The sequence below is a fragment of the Mustela erminea genome, chromosome 5 (genome assembly GCF_009829155.1).
Source record: "Mustela erminea isolate mMusErm1 chromosome 5, mMusErm1.Pri, whole genome shotgun sequence".
Lineage (NCBI taxonomy): Eukaryota > Metazoa > Chordata > Mammalia > Carnivora > Mustelidae > Mustela > Mustela erminea.
This window is the reverse complement of record NC_045618.1, coordinates 97,338,169-97,353,031: the sequence shown is the minus strand read 5'-3', so window position 1 is coordinate 97,353,031 and position 14,863 is coordinate 97,338,169.

Sequence of the window (14,863 nt, the reverse complement as noted above, 5' to 3'; positions counted from 1 at the left end):
TTTAGGCAATGCTTGTCCTTTTAGGTAATGCTTGTCAAATGATATCTGATTGCCACATTGTTGCAGACATGAAATTTACTAAGTTCTACCAACATGTCACTTGCTGTAATAAACATAATCCCTGAATAGGTTTATAAATAATAGCATATTTGCATAGATGACTATATATATAAAAGACTGAGAAAAGAAAATTTTATTTTGTGCAAGTCATGTGTTTATCAAATAAAAGCAATTAAAAACTTTATGCTCTGAGTTATTTTCATTATTTATTTATATATAATGGTGTAAAGAAGGGATAACTCCTCAATATACAGATTCCCTCAGAAAGGTTGTTTTCTCAATTTTCAATGTTGGAGGAAACATAAAAGTCACATAGTTTCAACTATGAATCCAATCCACAAGGCCCCTCTAAAATGTCTAATTCTGCGGTTCTCAAATCTGGCTCCAGTTTGGATCATTATTTTTAAATAATTATTTAAGGAATTATTTAAGGAATTATTTTTAAATTACTGATACTCAGGACCTATCCAGAAGAGTTTAATTAGAATATCTTGGGATAAGTTGTGTTCATCAATGTTTTAAAAACCTCCCCCTATAGGGATCATGTGGCACCAGAGTTGAGAAGTACTGTTTCAGCTTATATATGTGCCAACTAGTTAGAATCATTCGCATAACTATTCCCTCGTACTATATGAACAAGACTAATTATGCAACTCTGAAGTCTCTGAATATTAGTAAAAGTTTTCCCTGGGGACACATGGGTGGCTCAGTTGGTTAAGCCACTGCCTTCAGCTCAGGTCATGATCCCAGGGTCCTGGGATTGAGTCCCACATCAGGATCCTTGTTTAGCGGGAGGAGTTCAGTAAGCCCTTTCCCTAGCAAACAGCCGTTTTTTGTGTGTGTGTGAAAATTATATTAAACAATAATAATAGCCATACAAAGTCTCTAGGAATTATCCTATGTGCTTACAACAACTTGAGGAACAATTTGATTTATTCATTAAAATCCATGAAATATGGTTAAGAACAGCAAATCTGTGACATTTGAGCCATTGAATCTGGTTCTACTCCTCACCCAGTTCTCCCATGTCCCAGCTCCTTGTTACTGAAATGACTCCCAGTTGCTCTCCTTCAAGTAAGTCTGGCAAAGAAGACAGGGCCTTCCATTTTCTTCAACTCCTACTTCATGGCTACAATTTCATTCATTAGGGACAAGCCCCAGTAGCCCTGTGGGGTGACAGCACACTTCTACTCAGGCACCACAGAGTAAACTGGGGCTCTTCATGGTAAAAATTTATGTAAGAAAAGAGCTTCACAGCAATAGGGCATTAAGGTAACAATATGTTAAATGAAACCCAAGCGACCAGAAAACTAATGTAGCTTCCTAAACTATTAATTCCAGGGAAGAGTATAGAATTTGGAAAACTTTAGGGTTGTTGACAGTTATTCTCCTAAGTGTGTTAAAATACATCTAGAAATAATATGCAAAAAATGTTTAAATAGTTTGAACATAACATTAATACACACATTTAATCTATGTGACAAAGTAAAATATTCATTTTTATTTTTATTTTAAAACAAATGTAAACCAGGTCACCACCCCTACTATCAAAATATATAATATTCCCATGACTCCAGAGTTCCCTTGGGCCCCCATGTCATTGATCTCCTTCCTAACCCCAGCCCCTGGGAAACACAGATCTAATTTATGTCTCCATAATTTTGAATTTTCTAGAATGTCATTCAATGGAATCATATAGCTATTTATTTTCTGTGACTAAGTGACTTGTTTCATTTGACGTAGCACTTTTGAGATTCATCCATATCACTGTATGTATCAGTAGCTAATTCCTTTTAATGACTGAGTAGTAGTCTCATGTGTGAAGTATCAAGATTTATCTGTTCATCATTTGTTGAACATTTAGATTGTTTTTAGCTTGGGGCCATTATTCATAAAGGTGTTATAAACATTTACAAATATGTTTAGTGTGATAATGGTTTTCCTTTCTTTTTTAATTAAAAAAAACTAGGAGAGATGCTGCTGGGTTTTGGTGAATAAATGTTTAACTTTATACACAATGCCATAAAGTATTTTCTGAAGTGGCCGTATTGTAAAATAAAAATATTCTAATATATATAAAAGAACTTTACATATCCTGGAACTGCTTACCTCTTTAAACACAAGGGAAGGCTACTTCAGGACTTCAATGGAAGATAATGCCTTAGAGAACATATCTCCCCTTGCCACGGTCACCTTTCTGCAGAGAAGTAATTGTAGTTTAGATTCAGTTACTCCATTTATTCATAAGGCTTCCTTATAAAATAAGCAAAATGGCCACAGCAACTGGAAGCTCATTTTTTTTCTTCATCTTTTTACCCCAGATTCTTTTTATCCTATTTTAGGCGTTAGCACACCCAAATTCTGTTTCTCTCTCTCTCTCTCTCTCTCTCTCTCTCTCTCACTCTCACACACACACACACACACACACGATGTGCCTGTTATTTCTAGCCTCTCTCACTTCCTCGAACAAACGTAGACCTTCTGTAACAGCCTAATGCTAAGTATTCTAGTTCAGAATTTGAAAACAAAAAAGAAAGTAAAGACCATGGAGATGGGAGGAAGTTCACAAGGAAATGCCAAGTGAAATTAATCTGTATAATAAAGGAGAAGAAGGGAGAAACACTCTGAGAAGTGCCTGAGAGAATTTGGGAAGAAGAGAAAAGAGAATATTGGAACTATTTAGCAGTATTATGACTGAAGAGTCCCAACAATGTTTTTGGCAGGTGTGAGTAGAGATTGAAATTCCTTTTAAATTACTTTCTGGCTTCTGCAGTACATTTGTCTGCAGATGATTTCACTTCAAACGGAATCACTGTTCACTTGTTGGTGGCTCCAACTGGATGACGGTTGTGAAAAACAGAATCTCTGTGAATATGTATGTGTATAGGAGGGAGAACTTGATGCTGTTAAACTCATTTGTTACTTTTTAATTCTCTTTAAAGCTACCACACATCTATTACTTTGGAGGCAGCAGAGCATCTGTCTTTGAAGTCAGACAAGACTCAGTTCATTAACTGTGTGACATTGGACTAGTTCTTTAACTCATTTCCCTTACCTTAAAATGCATTAATAAGAGATTAACTCTCAGACCTCTGTTGGATTTTAAATGAAATAATGTAATAAAATGCTTACTAAATTTCTGGAATATAATAAAAGTAAAGCAGTAATTGTTATTATTGGCTGTTGGTTGCTTTTTATGAAAAAAAAAAAAAGAAAAAAAAAAAAAGGAACAACAGGGCTCCAGATGGCTAAGTCAGTTCAACATCTGACTCTTCATGCTCCATAATCAGCACAGAGTCTGCTTGACATGCTCTCCCTCTGCCCCCCCACATTTGCATGTTCTCTCTAAATAAATAAACAAAATCTTAAAAGAAGAAAATAAGAACACCAAAAAAGAATGACACAGAGAGAGACATAGGGGTTGATAAGAGAAAACTTCCTGAAAAATATGCTTGATGGATGTCAGAAAAATGTGTTTGGAATAGGTGAATGACTGATTGATTGCATTCACAGAAACTTTTCACAATCCTATTTATATAGTGAGTGTTTAATGTCAATGATATTAAAAATATTTCAAAGGGACTACTACTTTTCATTAAGTTTCTCTCTTCCACATCTCAGTGCTTTCCTATTTAAACATTTCATTCTTTAGAAATACTAACGCTCTTCACAATTTAATGATGATTAATGTAGATAAAATATTCTTTATAATGTATAGTTAGAAGAAATATCTAAATAAAAGGTCAAAGTATTTTTTATTTTAGCTTTATTGCCAACTCTATATATAAATTTTACCAATCTTCCTTAAAACATTCTTTCAGTATGTTTAATGTAAATTATTTATTACAAAATGATATAAATAATTAAAATGTATGATCTAGCTACTGCTTTGTTATGTTTTGTGTCTTGTTAAGGTTAATGATTAAAAAGGCCTCATGTAAATGACTGTTTATGGCTTGATACAGATGCATTTACTCTTTTGTTTCAGATAAAATTGTTAGTTATCTAATAAAAAATAAAATAAACAAGAATCCTATGTTTAGAATAAGACTGAAATAATATTTGGACTAATGTTTTTTCTGAAAACAACTAAAATACTGGATTACATATATTTTAGCAGCTTCTTACATCATCAAATTATAGTTAAGATAGGAAGAAATAGGGGTGCCTGGGTGGCTCAGCCAATTAAGGGCCTGTGTTCAGCTTGGGTCATGATCTCGGGGTCCTAAAATCAAGCCCCATGTAGGGCTCCCTCTTTTCCCTCTACCATTCTCCCTCCCCTCAGTAGTGCTCTCTTGCATGCTCGCAAAAGAAGAAAAAGAACAAAACAGAATCTGTGAAGACACCTATCATATATTAATGAAAACCAGTGAATTGCAGAAAAGAATAAGAAAAGTTCTACCTTCATAAAGTGAAACCACAAAAAAGATAAGATATAAAAAAAGAAATCTCTAAAAGTATCCAGAAGGGGAAAAAAACAAAAATACCTTCAAAGGAGTGACAGTTTGGCTGTAGAAGGCAGAAGCCAGAGGTCAATGCAACTATATGTAAACCATAATATGGTTCATCTTAATTAGCTGAGGGATTAAGTTTAAACAAATTTCACAACACATTCTAAAAAAATAATTTGGTAACTGTTATGGGTGAATTATGTTGCCTGAAAAGGATACAACGACATCTTCACTTAGGGTTGTTGCAGATGTAATTAGTTAAAATGAGGTCACACTGGAGTAGAGTGGACACCAATGTGTGCACGTGTGAAAAAACAGAGACACAAGGAGAATACCAAAGAAAAGGCAGAGAATAGAGTTAGTGCAGCTGAAAATCAAGAAATGTCAAAGTTTGCCAGCAAGTCATCAGTAGCTAAGAAGAGGCAGGGAAGGATTTTCTTACAGTTTTCAGAGAGAATGTGGTTCCCTAATACATGATACTGAACTTCTAACCTCCAGAACAATGAAACAATAAATTTCTGTTGTTTTAAGCCATCTGGTTAATGATACTTTGCAGAGTTGTCCTAGGAAGCAAACACAGTAACTTAGTTACAGAGATGTGATATTGAGTATTTCTTACAACTCTGTTAAAAGAGATATTGTTATTATTAAATGATCGTTATTAAATGGAATTGCTGGTTTCCTGAATGGCTCAATAAGTTAAGTGTCTGCCTTCAGCTTAGGTCATGATGCCAGGGTTCTGGGATCGAGTCCTGTATTAGGCTCCCTCCTCCGTGGGGAGTCTGCTTTTCCCTCTCCCGCTGCCCCTCCCCCCTGCTCATGCTCCCGCTTTCTCTCTCTCTCTCACTTACTCTCAAATAAATAAATATAATCTGGGGGGAAAAAAAGAAAAAAGAAAGAAATGGAATGGCTGTTACTTCCCTAATGTTGTTATCAAAAGTTTCTACTGTGGAGGCTACAAATGATAGTATATCATTTTAATGATACTCATGAATTAATTAATAAGAACCATATTAAACAAGATATGACACTAATATTTCCAAAAATCAACAAATAAATTAGATTATATTAGAATGATTTGATCAATAATTTTACACTAATAACTTATATGACTGGGTTAGTAGTTCCATATATATTAAATGTTATTAAATTATGGAGCTAAATTACTATATTACTAAAACTGAGTATTTCAGTGTCATTTATTTATAAATATATTTGTTGTTTCTATAGTCCTAAAATATTTTAAATATCATTCATATGTATTGTGCAAATAGATATGCCACAACTTTTAAATTGGAAACAAATGCTGATTGTAAAAATAACTATAAGAAATAAAAAACATGAATAATATTATAACTATTAAAAAAATTGACGAGTCAATAGTTAATTGAAGGGGTTTTTTTCTTCTTTTTTTTCTGGATATTTTAGAGAATTTTCTTTGTATCTTAACATTTTTTAGAAGTTTTGCTATACACTTTTAGGGATATAATTTTTCTGTCTTGCCTGAGGTTCATTGGGTTCCATGAATGTGTGATTAGGTCTTCAGTTGACAACTGAATTATAGTTAATATTCAAGAAATTTACTAGTACTCAATAGTCAATTGAATAGTCATAAAACCCTAGTACAGTGGGATTCTTAGAGTAAATTTAACAGAATTAAAATAATTTATTCTAAATCTATAGAAACTTTTCTAGATAATAGAAAATGGGGGTGGAGATATTCTCAAATAGACATAAACTTGACATCAAAACCCAAAAAGGTCTACATGAGACAGGAAAGCTATTCTCAATCTTAGAGATGCACTGAGTGTATATGGAAAATCATAGACATAGTATTATCAAACCAAATTCATCAATGTATAAAAATGCTAATGTATCATGTCCAAGTTTATTTTTCTCCTCCAGAAATTGAAGTTTGGTTTAACATTAGAAAGTTAATAAAGGTAACTCAACATATAGCAAAATAAAGGAATATAATCACATCTTCTCTCTAGAATTAGAAAAAAACATTTGATAAAATTTAGTTTTTATTATAAAAACTCATAGAGAAATAGTAATAGAAAATGAGTTGCTTAACTTGATAAACTAAAACCCCCAAACTATGATAAACATCAAGGTTAATAATGAAATATTAAAATATTTCTCTCTCCATTTGGATGAAAGACAAAGTTATACACCTGTTCATATGCTTTTGGATGGTTGCAACTCTGTAAAATATATTTCTCTTTTACTAGGTGAATCTCTATAAGATTTTATCCTACATTCTTATGAATACCCTTTACTCTAATTCTAGTAGTGGTTTTATAAGTTTCTTAAAGATTTCCTTTTTGTTTGTTTCTTAAAATTTTTCAATGCAAAAACAGTGTCTTCTGTGATAAACACAGTTTTAATTCTTCCATTCTAATATCTGTGTTTTCTATCTTCACCCTGTAGCACTAGCTAATCCTCAAGGCAATATTTAATAGAAGTGACACTAGGCACTCTTGCCTTCTTTTCGATCACAAAGGGGAAATATTCAGTATTTCACTATTATATACAGTGTTAGCTATTGTATGTTTTTAAAGATGTACGTTTTTAGACTGTGGAAATATTTTTCGACTCCTACTTTGCTGAAAACTTTTGTTATGAATAAAGTTTTAATTTTACCAGATGATTTTTGTCCAATCTTTCTGATGAGCAATTGTTTTTTCTCCTTAATTTTGTTAAGGTGGAAAATTATGCTGATTAAATTTTTGATGATTAAACAATCTTGATTTCTTGGATTCAATTCCAGTGGTCATCATATATTTTTCATTCCAAATTTTCCTGATTTCCACTTGACAATATTTTGCCAAGGATTTTTCAAGACTGTGTTTCTGGGGAAAATTTGTCTATAAGATTCTTGTCTTATAACGACTTAGACTTTAATATCAAATATATTCTGATTTGTAAATATTATTGGGAGATACCTCACCCCCTGCAAAACAGACCTTGTCGGCCATATGTCGTAGATATCACCTATAACATGGCAGTGCTCAGCCTGATGTTAAAAGGAGTGAGACTTGAGGAAACAGTGGGGCATAGTAGAAATGAACAAGCACAGATTTTATTGTCAGATAATTATAAAAATCATAGAGCCAGCACCTACCAGCTCTCTTATCTTGGTTGATGATCCTGAAACATTCTCCAGTAGATTTCCTACATGCAAGTACCCTTCTCATAGTCTGCTTTCTGGAGAACATAATCTGTGACCAGAAATGAATGTAAGTTTCTTCCTGTATCTTAGGGTTGTAGAAACAAAGTCTAGTCATTTCTGTTGTTTATGTGAACAAACACAAAGGTTATGGAAGGAATAAGAGTTAGATACACTTCAAAATCAGTGGGACAACCAGTCCAGGAAAGAGATTGAGACTGGTAGAGCTGAACATTAGTTCTCAAGGGTGAAGCTGAAATTGAGCACCTCATCAAGAAAGCACCCCCCCCCCAACTGCCATCTTTGTAGAAACAATTACTCCAGCAGAAGCTACCAGCCAACCAGACAGAGCCATCTGAGTTCCAGAATACTTCCCCACCACTGACTGACCAGTTATGAAGAGAGATTTTTGCCTCTTATATTCCCCTTCAGAGCCTAAGAGCCGAGAACCCAGCTCTCAGGTGAGGGTGAAGGGCATCTCTCCCAATTCACACCACCTATAACCAACTTATTACAAGCAAAGATGACCTGTACTGCAGTGCAGAATAAGGGATAATCTCTGAAAAAAGCTCAAGATTGGAAAATTTTAATAGAAAAGACTGAGTTCTGAATAGGAAAACTATTCCACTGTAGTAACCAAGTGCAACTGAAATTTTATGGAATGAACCAAAATGGTGTGATGAAGGCTCCCAGCATGTAGTGAAAAGAAGAGGTTCAATAGATACATGATTGAGGGACAGTTGTTAAGAAAAAATTTTCATATTTATTTTTAAAAAATCACTGGAAAGGGTTTTGTCCCTCATTTTCTAAGAATGTTTATAAAAAGTTGCCATTTTTTTCTTTCATAAACATTTCACCAACAAAAGCATCCGTATGTGGAAATCTGTGTAAGAATTTTTTTCATTTACTAATTCAGTCTTTTGTTAGATATAAAACTAGTAAGGCTATTCAACTTTTCCATTTATCTTTATGTTTTTGTTAATCTGGGTATTTCTAAGAGATTTTTCTATTTCACTTAATTATTGCTGTAATGTACTCAATATTTTCTTCTTTTCCTTTCAGATATAGAGATATACCTAGTTTAATTCTATTTTTTACGATTTTTTTTAATTTATTTATTTGTTAGAGAGAGAGAGAGAGAAAACACAGGCAGACAGAGTGATAGGCAGAGGCAGAGGGAGAAACAGGCTCTCCACTGAGCAAGGAGTCTGATGTGGGACTCAATCCCAGGACTCTGGGATCATTACCTAAGCTGAAGGCAGCCGTTTAACCAAATGAGCCACCCAGGCATCCCTACCTAGTTTAATTCTTGATACTATCATTTCCTTTCTCTCTTTTTTCTCCTTCACTTTAATTTCTAAAGATTTTATTTACTTATTTGACAGAGAGAGAGATCACAGGTAAGTAGAGAGGCAGGTGGCCGGGGTCAGGGGTGGAGGTGAAGCAGGCTCCCCGCTGAGTAGAGAGCCAGATGTAAGGCTCAATCCCAGGACCTTGAGATCATGACCCGAGCTGAAGGCAGACACTTAACTGACTGAGCCACCCAGGTGCCCCAAAAACCACTTTTATAGTTCACATATGACCAATGACATTTTAAAAGGACATTCACAAAAAATCTATATCTATATTTTGCTTAATTGTGAAAGACCAAATGTCTTCTCTCTAATATTAGGAACAAATTGAGGATGTTTACTGTCACCATTTCTATCCAACAATTTCTATTCTATTGAACCTAGCCAGGTCAATGAGGCAAAAATAAATAAATAAATAAATAAATAGCTTCTCATATTGTTTAATAATAATAATAATTAGATCATCACAACCCATGCAAAAACTAAAGATTTACTAAAATAGATATTCCAAAATTTTAATTGAAATTCTATCTTTTGTAACAGGTGTCAGCAAACTATAGCCAGGGGACCAAATATGGCTTGCCACATATTGTTAAAATTAACTTCCATTGAAACACAACCATGTTCTTTTTGTTTATATATTACCATGGTTGCTTTTGCATTACAACAGGGAGAGTTGAGTGGTTGAGATAAAGACCTACAGCTTGTAAACCCTAAGCATAGTTACTGTTGACCTTTAATTTTTTTTTTTAAGATTTTATTTGTTTGAAAGAGAGAGAGACCCACAAGCAGGCGAGTGGCAGAAGGAGAGAGAGAAGCAACTCCCCACTGTCCAGAGAGCCCGATGCGGGGCTCAATTCCAGGACCCTGGGATTATGACCTGTGCAGTAGGTAGACACTTAACCAACTGAGCCACCCAGGCACCCCTACTATTGACCTTTTACAGAAAAAGTTATCCAACTCCTGTTCTGTTCTGTACAATATATGCCATAATCATATCGATCAAATATAACCAATGAAAGAGATACCAAACTTCTCATGAGTTAGATATAGCATCCTTTTATCTCTACACCATTTATTTTCATCCATGATATTCATATTAAGTCCCTGAACAAACTTAAGTCTAATATCTTATTATACTATGCCTAGCAATGTACTCTGGAAGAAATAATTAATGCACTGTGTTTCTTCACATTTTACTTATATTTGGGTGATAACATTAGGAATTTTTACTGGTGTACAAGGAACTCCAAAGGCATGAGGCTGGAGGAATTGCTGTTTCCGGAGAAGGTAAGTTGAGGCTCTGTAGGTAAATTGATTATTTGATGAATAGAGTTTTACCAGCTGGATAAGGAAGATGAGGTAACAAAGGCAGGGCATGATGTATCAGCAACAGCCAGAGTATGAACATGCTAAAGCTTGGTGTCCTGTATCCTTCGCCTCTCACATTCCCACAGACCACTGCGCACTTACATGCATAATCCTTCATACAGCTACTTCATCCAGCTTCATTTGTAGTTTTACTACCTTATTTTTCATGGCCCTACCCTCTGTTTAATAAGTACAGGGACTTTCTTTTTAAGAAAAAAATGCCTTATTTTATTTTAATCAACTCTGTGATTTAATTCTTTTTTTTTTCTCCTCTTATAAGGGAAAGGGAAAGCTGTCCAGTTATCAAAAAAAATTCAAATTCCTTTTCTTGGGTGGACTACCATCAGTGTGCTTTCATGCAGCAAATCTCCCAGGTCCTAGGAACCACTTCCAGACACTGAAGCTCTTCTCGGGTCAAAAGACTTCTTTGCCTCCAGGAACTCCAAATGTTTCTGTCTTCTTCAGAGGACAGGTCCATTCTTCTGGAATAGGTCATAGATCTTCTGCTGCTCTGAATCCCTGTAGAAGTAGTCAGTGGCTTCTGTCATTTCTGAAAAATTGATCTCAGAAAGTCCAGATTCACTTAGAACTTTAATCTCTTGAATCAAGGGGCAGAGGTAGCATCAGTCTTGCCTCTCCCCACAAGGTAAAGGGTGCTCCCAGAGCTCCACTGTCCACAACAGTGTAGTCACTCCTCAGCCTGGGTCAGCTCTCTTGGCTTCCAAAGCAGTTCAGTGAATACCAGAAGGTCCTCTTCCTCTTCTTCTCCTTCTCATTCTACTTCTCCCTCTCTCTCCCTCTCCTCCTCCTCCTTTTTCTTCTTCTTTTTTTTTTTTTTTTTGGTTGAGTACAGTGTAGTATCGTACATGACAAAGTAGGGCCACCCAAGCCCTTCCTTCTTCAAAAAACTGTGTAGAGGGGAATGATGAGTTGGGGCAAGGACTCCCCAGCAGCTCTTCCTCTTCCTCTCCTTCCTCTCTTGCTCTCACTGTTCCTGGTAGTCCAGGGATCTCTCTCTTTGGAGGCATGTGGACCTTACAGTCCACCACCCAGGTGCTATAGCAAAATTAATTGTCATACCAGGAAATGAGCTTGACAAAGTAGTTATTGAGGGCAATGCAGCCCCAGCATCAAGGGTGGAAGAGTGGATGTCATTGTTGAAGGTGCATGAGACAACCTGGTCCTCAATTAGCCCAGGATGCCCTTGAGAGGACTCTCTGATGCCTGCTTCACCATTTGGTGAATTTGGAAGCTTTTTCCAGGTGGCAAGTTGATCCAAGACTGACGCCTTGGGGGTGGGCATATGGGGGCACTGAAGGCCATGGCGGTGAACTTCTCATTTAGCTCAGGAATGACCTTGCCTGTAGCCTTGGCAGTGTCAGTAGAAGCAGGGATGATGTTCTGGACAGCCCCTCAACCATCATGGCATGGTTCCAGAGGGGCTGTCCACAGTTGTATGGGTGACAGTGATGGCATGGACTGTGGTCATGAGTCCCTCCGCAATGCTGGAGTTGTTATGGATAACCTTGGTCAGAGGGACCAAGCATTTGGTGGTGCAGGAAGCATTGTGACAATCTTGAGGGAGTTGTCATACTTTTCATGGTTCACACCATTACAAACATGGGGGCATCAGCAGGAGCAGAGATAATGACTCTCTTGGCTCCACCCTTCAACTGAGCCCCAGCCTTCTCCAAAGTGATGGAGACTCCACTGGACTCCTCAACATACTGAGCAACAGCATCACCCCATTTGATATTGGCAAGTTCTCACTCTGTGAAGATATAGATGGGTTTTCCATTGATGACCCATTTCCTATTTTCATCCTTGACTATGACATGGAATTTGCTGTGGGTGCAATCACACTGGAATATGTAGAACATGTAGTTGAGGTCAATGAAGGAGGGCTGATGACAAAAATTTCCGCTTTGTCAGAGCTAAAATCAGCCAGCCCTACTGACCAGGTGTTGAATCTGGCCAAATTTGTTTATTCCAACCTTCACTACTGTGTCTCAGGGATGCAACTTGTATTTCACCAGAAGATATAGCTGTCTGTTGAAAAGGAAGCAGAGAGCCTGGTCCTTTTCCTCATATGTGAGTGTTTATTTCCTTTCATTTTTCTTTGTAGTTATCAAAATGACACAGACTTGCCTTCCACAGTTTGCATTTTCATGCTGTTGATTGTTTCTTTTTCTGTGCAGAAATTTGTTAGTTTGCTGTAGTTCTATTTCTTTATTTATGTTTTTATTGACTATAGTTTTGAAGTTATATCCCTGAAATCATTATGGAGACCAATGTCATGAAACTTTTACCCAAAGTTTTATTCTAGGAGTTTTAGAGATTTCTATCTTAAATTTAAATTTTCAATCCATGTTGAGTTGACTTTTGTGTATGTGTAATAATGGGTCTAATTTCATTATTTTGGGTGTGGATATCTAGTTTTCCCAACACAATTTGTTGAAGAGATGATATTTTCCTCATTTCGTATTTCTGGCACTGTCAAAAATCAGTTGGCCATATAAATGTGAGTTGACTAAATCATAATGTTGAAAATTGGAAATGCCCCATGGACAGTTCACCATCCTTTGACATAATATGTAAAGTAGCACAGATTATCTCTTCCTTATCAATGTTCATTCTATCATCTTCCAGAAGTGTTCATAAATTGTGTTTTATTCCTTATTTTATACATTAATAATATGCTTTTGAATGTATGTTTTTTTATTTAATAGTATATTTTCCCATTTTACTGGACCATTATATCATGTGTTACCTATTTACAGTAAGTTCTAAATACATTCATCCATGTTTGTGTATCAGTAGGTGTCTAAAAATTTCTTTTCTATAGCCATCACTATATTTAGCAGGAGAAAATAAAAGGAAGTTTCATTCTAACCTTTACCTCAATAAAATTTTTAAATACTAATCTTTGAAAAAACGAATTAAGGCATTAATAAATAGAAATTTCTATTATGCTGAGTGAAATAAGTCAAGCTGAGAGAGTCAATTATCATATGGTTTCACTTATTTGTGGAGCATAACAAATAACATGGAGGACAAGGGGAGATGGAAAGGAGAAGGGAGTTGAGGGAAATTGAAAGGGGAGGTGAACCATGAGAGACTATAGACTCTGAAAAACAATCTGAGGGTTTTGAAGGGGCGGGGGGTGGAGGTTGGGAGAATCAGGTAGTGGGTATTAGAGAGGGCACGAATTGCATGGAGCACTGGGTGTGGTGCAAAAACAATGAATACTGTTACGCTGAAAAGAAATAAAAAATTTAAAAAAAAAGAAATTTCTATCTGTGCAGACTAACAACTTACTAATAGCATATAAATATTGCTAGGTCACAGAGTTAGATTTCTATATCTTAGTGATTGTTTTTACTATGCCTCCTCTGCTCCTCAATATTATTGTTGCTTTACTGTAGAAAACTTCAGAGACTTTTCCATGCCTCAGTACTTGATAAGTATGAGGATAGGTTATAAAATGGCCCTTTGAAACCTTAAAGCATTACATTTTAAAACTCATCTGTTGTATAATATATTGAGAGGAGCAAAATTATCCATGAAGGGGAAATGTTAAATTAGAGATATATATCACAAATTATCCATAAATTTGGTTATGCTTTACTCAAAATAAAATATACCTCTTTCTTTTGTCCACATTCCAGAATATCCAAGATGTGATTAAAACTGGTGGATGTGTTTGCACCACATTCTTATTTTACCTGAATGAAAGTATATTTTGATGTCTTTTGCTATATAACATTGATTATAACTTAGAACTAAATAAACGTATTTTAAGCAACAACAAAATATCAATAAAGCTTTAAAGCAGAACCTTTTATTAGTTGGTTAAATAAAGTATAGGCAAATGGAAATTTTACTTGTACTTGTGGTAAACATATAATGTGCCATATATACTATGCACATAAACATACGTAGTAAGTCTGAATCACACTGTGAGCCCATTTAATAAGTTAATTACTAAGTCTTATTTTATACTTATTAGAACCAAATATATTGGTGGGGGCTGAAGTGTATCTACTGTCCATTTGCTGTCTTCAAGGAGCAGCCATTTTATTTGAGAGGTTAAGGAAGCAATAGAGAGAAGAACCCACTTCAATATTCATAACTGTAGTCCTGCCCCAGAAGATGATTATTCATCCTGACTGTGTTTAACTCAGGTGTGAAAAAATAATGTGTTTTCATGAAATATGAATAGAAGTGATATGTGTCACTTCTTGTCAGAAATTTTAAGAAATAAAAACTGATTTTCTATTATTCCTTTGTCCTCTGCTTAGAAAACTGTATATTCTGCAGCCCCAAATTATTCCATCATCCTGAACGATGTGTAGCAGACATACATTATAGGAAAGAAACGCACTTGGTTTTGAAGAACATTGAGATTTAAAAAAAAAAAAATTAAAGATTTATTCATTTGAGAAAGAGAAGGAGAG